Source organism: Schistocerca cancellata, chromosome 3 (assembly GCF_023864275.1).
Source record: "Schistocerca cancellata isolate TAMUIC-IGC-003103 chromosome 3, iqSchCanc2.1, whole genome shotgun sequence".
NCBI lineage: Eukaryota > Metazoa > Arthropoda > Insecta > Orthoptera > Acrididae > Schistocerca > Schistocerca cancellata.
The window spans coordinates 699,227,071-699,237,655 of NC_064628.1; the positions used below are offsets into that span (position 1 = coordinate 699,227,071).

Sequence of the window (10,585 nt, forward strand, 5' to 3'; positions counted from 1 at the left end):
GCAAGAAAGTGCCCTGGACCTCTGTCCGCTCGTCCGCCGTCTTTGACAAGACCCTTTGCAGAATGAGGATGAATTCTTACACCGGAAGTCTTCGGCAGCAATTGCTGATGATTTTTTTAAAAAATGTAAGCAATGACTGGGCTCGAACCCGGGAGACAGGACATTTTGATTATTGGTTAAAGACGCTACACGTAGCCCACAGGTGTTAGTACTGAATTACAGTCACGGAAAATTGTACTCTTCGTCATTAAACCTATCCTTTAAAAAAAAAAAAAAAAAAAAAAAAAAAAAAGAAGAAGAAGAGAACTTAAACGAAACCAAATCTCAGCCTCCAATCTGAATAAGGAGTAAAGTTCTTTCTGTGAATTCTCGATAATGATATCTTCCTCATTGTTTCGTCCTCTAGAAATGTAAATATATTAATTTATGAAGCTCCATCGAAATTTCTTCTATAGTTCGGCACAGACCCTCGAAATGGCGTTTTGGCAGAAAAAGATCATAGGTTGATCGAACACACACAAATCATTCAGTCTAGCGCACACAAATTAAAGAAAAACAATTCATGTTCAATCACGTAGTAATTACACACACGAACGAGCTCAATTACGGTAAATAGCGGGCAGTGCGAATGTTCCTCTGTTGCCTACAGACGACGCCATGTTGTGACGTCATGCACTATGACGGGCTGCTCCGACCCCTGGTGCTGGATGACACAGAATATTGCAGGAAGTCCATTACTTGTTCTAAGAAGGGAGGCGCAGATGTGAAGGGGTTACGACGTGTTCGGTGCGCAGTACTGCGAACCTAGCACCCAGAATTATTTTATTCAAAATGACACTGGCCGTGAAAGCCTAGGAACTCATATAATTGTATTTTTTATGCACAGAGGGAAGATTTCTAAAACTATATTAATTTCGTAGATAGGGACATGGCTGCAACAATATTTATAAAAATAGATGGAAGTACTACAGTCTGTCTTCTTCTGTTTGTTCAAAGAGTGTCTGCAGTAATCTGTTGCTCATAAAGTGTCTGGACTAATCTCTACGAAGTTTCGAGCCACTGAGGTGTTTGAGACAATAGCAAACTGCAGAAAACGCTGCCATTCTGGTGTTCCAGTCTTGCACCTAGTCTCCGGCCATTTATTCGAGAAGAAAGCTGCGGTCTTCTTGAGCGACCAAGTGTAACCGTACTTAAAAGAACGTCTTTTATTTTTTACCAATGGCAGTAATGAGTCGTTCGCTGTTTCTCGATTGTCCGTTGAAGACGTGGGAACTTTTGGCAGCGCTCTTTCGTTACTGATCGCTTTCGATCGGAACTAATCAGAAATTACACGTTAGTAATGAAACCTGTAACTCTAATTGATGACCACAGCTCGGCCGTACGACGCACTGCTGAGGACCCATAGAACTCGGTGAGTAGTATCTACTGTCTACACTACGGTCTCTCCAAGTTCATTTTAAAGGAACAAAATATCATTAACTTGCCACGAAACAAGCCCGTTACTGAAATGTATTTGGTGACCTATTCGTGTCGCGGAACGAGCTTGCGTGGAACGCAATCGAAACGTAGCCGCATCGAATCAGCTCCATTGTTTCATGACTGGTCGACTGGTACATCTGCCAGTCGGAGTGCGGATTTAGACCGGGTTCCCACACCGATTTTTCCCAGTGATTGGTTAGTTCCTCATCTCTGTCTTGGAAATGCAACATATAAACAGATAAAGGAAGAAAACATTTTCTCCACTTTTCGCTGACAGTTGACGAATACGACTCCGCTTCCCATTTTAGAATGATGTGACGAGAGGTGTAGCATATGCATGCAGAAACAAAAGAGAAGTTAAATCCAGGATAAAATGCGGTACCTGTACACAATGATAGTATCACAAGAGGAATAGGTATACGTGGAAAAGCCCAGATGATCCGGGAATATTTCAGTTTGACTACATCATGGTCAGGCAGAAATTCCGAAATCAGATGTTGGATTGTTAGGCGCACCCAGGAGCAAATATAGACTCAGATCACTATTTACAAGAATATACTTATGGTGTCATGTCCGAAAGAACAGACACCATATCCATATAAGTATATAGTTCTGGAAACACCGGCCATGACCTTCTTCTTCTGTGCGGATGCACACATATTCCCCGAACTCTTAGTGGACTTGGTAAGAATGTCTTCCACAACTAATGGGTGTGTTGGGGTGGGACACTACGAATGTAGTGTGTGGACATACAAGGTGAGAATGTGGGTCTCGCGGGAGGCGTGCGCGAGATAGTCCTTGCAATCGCGCTATCCTCTGTGCCCTCGGTGGCTCAGATGGATAGAGCGTCTGCCATTTAAGCAGGAGATCCCGGGTTCGAGTCCCGGTCGGGGGCACACATGTTCAACTGTCCCCGTTGATATATATCAACGCCCACTAGTAGCTGAAGGTATTAATGTAATTCTAATTTCGATTTAGAAGAATGGTCACATCTAAAAAGGACAATCACAGAAGCTGGAAAGATGAATACTGATATAAGGAAGGTAACTGCAAAAAAACATGGGTAACATAAGAAATATTTCAGTTGATCGATGAAAGAAAGAAATACAAAAATGATCACGAAAATTCAGGAACACAGATGTGCAAGTCACTTAGGCATGAAATAAACAGGAAGTGCAACGAAGCTAAGGCGCAATGGCTGCATGATAAATGTAGACGAACGGAAAAGAAATAATTCTAGGAAGGACTGACTCGGAATATAAGGAAGTCAAAACAACAGTCGGTGAAATTAAAAGCAAGGGCGGTACAATGGGAATTCCCCCGTTAAATGCAGAGGAGATAGCGGGTAGGTGGAAAGAGTACACTGCCGACCTCTATAAGGAGGAAGACTTGTCTAATGACATAATAGAAGAAGAAACAGAAGTCAATATAGAAGAGATAGGGGATGCAGTATTAGAATGAGAATTTAAAAGAACTTTGAAAGACTTAAGTTCGAAAAAGGCAAAAGGGGTAGGTAACATTCCACCAATGTTTCTAAAATCATTGGGGGAAAAGGCAACAAAACGAATATTCACTTTGGTATGTAGACTGTATGAGACTGGTCATTTACAATCTGACTTTCGGAGAACCATCATCCACACAATTCGTAAGATTATAAGAGCCGACTAGTGCAAGAACTATCACACATTTAGCTTAGCAGTTCATGCATCCAAGTTTCTGACAAGACTAATTTATACAAGAATTAAAAAGAGTTTTGAGTATGTGTTTGATGACGCTCAATTTGGCTTCACGAAAGGCAGAGGCACCAGAAAGGCAATTCTGACGTTGCGGTTTGATAATGGAAGCAAGACTAAAGAAAAATCAAGACACTTCATAGGATTTGACGATCTGGAAAAAGCATTCGACAATGTAAAATGGTAAACGATGTTCTAAATCCTGACAAAAATCGAGGTAAGGTATAGGGAAAGACGGGTTGTATAATACGGGAATAATAGGAGTGGAAGACCAAGAATGAAGCGCTCGGATTAGCAAGGATGTAAGACAGAATGTAATCTTTCGCACCTATTGTTCAATCTATACATCGAAGGAGCTATGACAGACGTAAAAGATAGCTTCAAGAGTGAAATTAAAAATCCATTGTGAAAGGATATCAGTCATAAGACTCGCTGATGACGTTGCTATAATCAGTGAAGATGAAGAAGAATTACAGGATCTTTTGAATGGAATGAATAGTCTAATGACTACAGAATACGGATTGAGAAAAAGTCGCAGAAAGACGAAAGTAATGAGAAGCAGCAGAAATGAGAACAGCGAGAAAGTTATCAGGATTGGTTATGAAGAAGTAGATGAAGTTAAGGAATTCTACTACATAGGCAGCAAAATAACCCATGACGTACGGAGCGAGGAAGACATAAAAATGAGACTAGCACTGGCATAAAGGGGACTCCTGGCCAAGAGAAGTTTACTACTATCAAAGATAGGCTTTTATTTGAAGAAGAAATTTCCTAGAATGTACGTTTGGAGCACAGTATCGTGTGTTAGTGAAATATGGACTATGGAAAAACCGGTAAAGAAGATAATAGAAGCATTTGAGATGTAGTGCTGCAGAAGAATATTGAAAATTAGGTGGACTGACAAGGTGAGGAATGAGGAGGTTCTCCAGAGAATCGGCGAGGAAGGAAATATATGGAAAACACTGACAAGATGAAGGGACATGTTTTAAGACATCACAGAATAACTTCCATGATGCTAGAGGGAGCTGTAGAGGTCAAAAACTGAAGAGGAAAACAGAGATTGGAATATATCTATCAAATAATTGAGGATGTAGGTTGCAAGTGACTCTGAGATGAAGAGGTTGGCACTATCATATGCAGGCTGTCGCTACCCAGCACAGGCCCTAGCTACCAATTTAGATACATTATTTCACTGTCTGTATTTGGCAGTGTCTGTAAAGTTCGCTGCAATGTTTCTTCAAACTTGTATGCATGTCGAAAGGAACAGACACTGATGACGATTGATAGCTGTATAAAATCATGAAATGTATTCGTAGACTGCGAATATGGTACCGCGACAGCTATATGATGAACTGGAAACAACCGATCGCCTTAACCGCTTTTTTTTTTTTTTTTTACTGCAGTTGGTCGGGGCGGATATCATACGACACCTGTTCGAGTTGAATGTTGATTATTTTACTAAGTGTTTTTTTATTGTTTTCTTACAGCAGAGAGAATCCAGCCCTCTGACCGAACACGCTGAACTACTGTCCCGGCACATCGTTTCGGGTATCCGAGCACATTTCACGGACACACCCAAACTTCCATACGTCTCAGTATCTGCTAATCAAAGTGCTCGTACAATTACGTGATTCCAGCACAGAGACAGCCTTACTTAGTTTTATCATCAGATTGCCTTGGCTTCGGTATGAACTACTTTAGTGTAGTGTCTGTATTTGACAATATCTGTAAAGTTTGATGGAATGTTCCTTCGGAGATGCACGTATGTAAGAATGACGTCACAAGACACTATTATAAAAGAAACTGCCTAAGCTACATTATGGCAGTTTGTAATTGAGCTGGTAAATGTCACACTTTCTAATGTACTTCTCGATACATTCACGTAAACATTCTACCCAATCCACTTTCATTTTTTGCAGATCTCAAAGGTTTGATTTGTGTATGCAATTAAATAAACAATAATAGATTGCTTTATTTATATTCCACTATAAAAATGCAATAATTGATTATTTCGACTTGAAAAGAAAAACACTAAAAAGTTGTGGTAAATATATTTCGAATTTTGAAAAAGGCGTTAGAAGTTACTATTATTGTTACTTGTATAATGTTATTAGATAATAATTTGAAACCATTTGTAAAGTAAATTATATCATGTATCAATTACACGTGACTTCCTCTGGACGTATCGATCGATATGTTGCAGTGTCTTCGTGCTGCGAGATTTGCACCGTTGGTCGCGCTTATCTAATTTTTTGGTATGTTTTAATGGAGTTGTGTTCGAGAAGTTTCGTTTTATATCACCAGTTTTGTGCTGTTCTATGTTGGAAACTGTTGGTTGCTAAAGTGTGGGAAGACAGATATTTATCCGAGAAGGTGTGGAACTCAGTAATTGTGTGATGTGTTGTGGAGGCAATAAATCAAATAAATAATGAAGATCAATAAAGCTCTGCAATACTTCATTTCTAAAAATTAATACATGAACTGGAAAAAAACTGGATCCCTCCTCGTACGGTAGGAACCAATCAAATAGACGCTGAGCCAACTCAAAGAAATCTCGAGAAGACTACATAGAAGAGACGAGCCAAGTAATTTATTGCTTTTCAAATAGTGCTTTTTCACCGCACTTTAATAATTTCTAACGCCTTTCTTTTCTGTCATATGCAGATTACGCCAATGCATGACGCTGATGCCTGCTGAATAACTTGAATCATTGATTTTAACGACTCTCGGAACGAAGAAGGAGATTAGAAGCTCTGGCAGAGTTCCTCAGTGAGGTGCGGCTTCTTGTGGGAGCGACAGCTTCACACGACACAGTGCGCCTCTGATTCTGATAAGTAGTCTGGTGGCAACGCAGGTGATTACCATATTGAGGCGGAGAAATGTGTGTTTATTTTGCTCTGAATGGTAACAAACAACCCTTACTCAGAGTTTTTGTTAAGTTTTCGATCAATATCATCTCGTACGTCAATGAAGCCGTGGACCAGCAACCAGGAACAAATCAAAACCCAATAAGCGTTAAGAATCTATTGATGGGGACTCGACTGCTATACCTAAACATTTAAACACCGGCAGATAAACTAATATTGAACATAAAGATAGCAACAAGTATGAACTTAAGGCTGAGTCAGCAGGTTCTTTTACCTAAGAAGAGTGCTTTGTGCCAGTATGAGGTTCAGTATCTTTCAGTTATTTCGTACTCACCCACAACAATACGAACATGACACTGTACTGAACAAATACGTGTCATAGTAATGCACGTGATGCAGAAGCACACTGCATGCATTAAAACAAGTGAGTGGAAGACAGCGGGTGACCACTTCCTAAAATACCTTGCTCAGGACAGGAATTCCAATACCGTGCAACACTCGTAATCGAAAAATGAACTGACACATATAAACGAAAACAGCGAAGGCGCCACCATACGAAATCTCCGTAATGGTCCAGTTACGTTCACTTTTTTTATTTCCCCCAAGATATTAATTTAAAGCGAGATAGAATAGATGAGAAATGGATCCTTTGCTGAGAGACAGATAAAACGAAAAAAGCGTAAAAATTCCTTTTATTGATCTATATGCTGAAAATATGTTCCATATTATTGGCTAGGAAATAACATCTGAACTGCCTCCCACCATCGCATGCTGGCGTACTAAGTAACCCGAAAACTAACATCGTATTGTGATAATACCAGTTATTACTCTATACTCGAACTGGACTGACAACTTTCGGTTTCGCCAGGCCAGAGGTATTTGATTTAGTACTTTATAATCGGAGGGTTCGATAAAACAACGAAGCGCAGTGTTTGTATCTTTAAAGGAGAATATATCAGATGTTCAAATTCCTACTTTTTTTGTATTTTTATGAGGTGGGGGTGAACTGATAAGAATTGTGTATTTTCTGCAGATATATTTTGTCTAAAGTGACATGAAGTTTAGTACTAAAAGTCATAATAGGCGCTGACGAACCAGGACATGTCTCATTCTTCAGAATTTGGACTTTTTGTTCATATATTTGAGTAGAGGACTATTACTACCATGCAGTTAGAAGCTTATTTAGGGTCCCTGTAACTTATTTAGGACAGGCAAAAATATTTGTTCCCAGACGATTTTTATTCAGGCTCAAAAACGATGGTTCATCCAAGCATAATTGTACAGTCAGGTCAAAATTTTATGCCAGATCAAAACTATCCGTTCCTTTGAGATGGACTTAGGAACCCGCCAAGTCTTTACATCTTTATTGTACGGGCGGTACAACGTCAACAATATAACTCTATCATACAATGCAGAGGTGTAGGATGTAACCCAGAGTACTGGCGCTTTCTGGTAGTACGAATTCATGCCCGTCCTCATCCCAGACTAATACTTCTGATAAAAATTTCTTGGTCTACAAAGATTCTTAGTTGAACATCACAGCTACAGAAGACAATTTTTTGTCAATAAAGGTGAACGTTTAGTTCCATTTGGATATTACAGTCATTCCCAAGAAGCCACATTCAGATAATTGGTTTAAACAAAACACAGTTATTTATTATTTCACATTTGATGAATATGAAAAATCTATGCATTTTGTGGGTATATAATAGTTACAATATAAAAAAATCAGTTCCATGCGGAATTCATGGTAGTTTTTTTTTTTTCTTGTGAAGTGCGACCACTGTAAAGCGTTACGCGTCGAGTGCTCTTAACTATTGAATTATTATACTGAAATTATTATTAAATGGAATACGACAGTAAAAAATTCTCATTTTTTTATCGCTTGTGGTTCTGGACCCAAGCGAAAATGCAACCATATGTACTTATCACAACTTTTAATACCACAGAGTACGTATTAAAACCACATGTCCACATACATTGTGACTGTTGCCACAATTTTTCCCGTGCTGATGCACGCAGGCGGCAAACGATCAGTGATTCTACTATTCATTCCTGATGTGTGAATGGTTCAATTTTGGTTTAGTGCGCATTACATCTGGGTCATTAGCGCCCATACTGAATTTGCAGTCATAGGAGCATGGTTAAACTGTGTGATGTCATATGAGAGACCTTAATGTACTGTGCAGTTTCACACACAGATGCTAAAAATTATATGAGAGACGGGTCTTCTTGAACAGGCTTACAGAAGGAAAGTAACAGATGGTCAGAAGTGTAAAACAATTTCTAAGTACATGTCCATCCATAGAATAGAAGCAGGAGGACAGAAAACAGTTTTTCAGTTTACTTTCGAACTTAGCTTTGCTGTTTGTGAGTAGGCAGTTAAAATCACTGGCCAAGTGATCAAAGATTTTGGTAGCAGATGTACTTACCGCTTTCTGAACTTGACTCAGTTTTAATGAAGATTAATATTGCATCCATGTATTGTAATCATGTACGTTATTGTTCCTTCTAAACTCATATGGATTATTTACAACAAATTTCATGAGATAAAATTTGTACTGATTTATACTCCAATGTTGCAGTTAAAATACCTAATTCGTTGAACAGATGTCCATCATCAAGGATGATTACCAACTATTAGTCTTGTGGCAACTTTTGTGCATGAAGACTTTCTTTTTTAAAGATGAATTATTCCAGCAAGGAATTCCCTATGATATTATTGAATTAAGTAAGCTAAGTATATTAATTTCCTGTTTTGTAAGAGATATTTTGTGTAGGCGGTGTCGAACATCTTTTAGGAAGGTTAAATACACAGCTGTATCACTATTTTTTATTTAAGTCAACAGATCATGTAAGGGTCTCAAAAGCAACTCAGCTATGGATTCTCACTGTTGAAGTATCAATCGTACCTAAAAGGTCTGGTGTTCGTCCGGAACCGACAGTCTTCAATAAAAAGTAATGGCACAGGCGCTATGTATTTAATAACACAATTTTTAACGTTCCCTGTTTGTCTCACTCCAAGGCTTGCAATAAAACGAAGTGAGTGAACTGAGTTGTTTAAGAACCTCTAAATGTTTTTGTGTAAATACTCATCATTATCTACAATCAAAAGTTTCTAAGGTTTCCCTTGTTTAGAAACTCCAGCTTATGCTTTAGACTTATCAACTGTGTCATACTATCTGATGCGCTAAATTGAATATCCTGAATTTTCTTAAATATTACAGACGAACCATTTGCAGAAAACTAGCAAATAATCTTTTTGAACACGTTATTTACATTTTCTCTGTAACTATACGTATATTGGTTTTAATTATAGTACTTATCATCTGTAATAAGAACTACTTGTACATTCTATATAAGGAAGATCATTAATATGTATCACAATCAGAGGACCCAATAGTGAACCTTGTGAAATTCCACAAAATATTTTTCCCCGTTTACAAAACTACCTTAAACTATGAAAGACCACTTTCTGCTTTCTTTCTACTAGATATGACGTGAGCGATCTGTTATATATACCATTAATTCCATATCCTACGACTTTTAGTATTGTTTTTCTACTGAGAAATTAGTGAATCAACACTGTGTTGCCCTAATGAATAGCTAGTGCAGATAATCTCCGTCCCATTGGCATTATTACCAGGCCTAGGAAAACACTATTGAGTAAAGAGCAAGTATGCAGTTCATAACTGTAATGGTTGTAGTATCGAATAATTTTTTTTTTCTAATTCCTTTCGGAGACCAGTAGATATTCCACGACAGCTTTTGAAATCTGTAGATAGATACGTTGCTCTACCAAGGTAGCTCAGTGCCATCGGACGAGAGATCAAGTTGTAAGCATTGAACTTAAGACATAAATCTATTTCCATCGGTATCCGCTATGAATGCAGTTGCACCAGTTCAAATTACGAAGGACATTCAATAAGCAATGAAACATATTGTTTTCTGAAAGCAGGTTGTTTGTATTCAGGTTCTCAATACACCATATTATTCTCCACTCTTTTGGCTACAAAACCTGTCTTTTTTCTTTAACATAATCTTCTTTTAATGCTACAGCCTTGCTCCACCATACTGGGAGGCCCTGTATGCCAGCATGGTACCACTCCACCGGTCGACGTCAGAGCCAATGTCTTGCCTCATCAATAACCTCCCCATCATCCACGTACTGCTTCCCGCGGAGTCCACCCTTTATTGGGCCAAAGGAAGTCGGAAGGGGCGAGATCTGGGATGTAGGGTGGATCAGGAAGAACAGTTCAATGAAGTTTTATGAGCTTCTCCTTATTGCGCAGACTTGTGCGAGGCCTTTCGTTGTCATGGAGAAGGAGATGTTTGTTTGCATTATTGTGGCGACGGACGCGCTTTCCTGGGGGTAGCACAACACACTTCAGTTTTGATCGTTGCACCATGGGGAAGGACATCAAACAGATAAACCCCTTCAGAGTCCCAGAAGACCGTCGCCATGACGTAACCCGTTAAGGTTTATCGGAGGAGAGGCCGTGTGGC

The 10,585-nt window shown here is 39.0% G+C and overlaps 1 non-coding gene across 1 annotated transcript; it reads left to right on the plus strand.

Annotated features, from left to right (window-relative positions):
- The first annotated feature begins 2,300 nt into the window (after nt 1-2,300).
- Trnak-uuu (transfer RNA lysine (anticodon UUU)) lies at nt 2,301-2,374 on the plus strand. The gene has a single exon. It is a non-coding gene; the product is annotated as a tRNA-Lys (tRNA).
- The last annotated feature ends 8,211 nt before the right edge of the window (nt 2,375-10,585 follow it).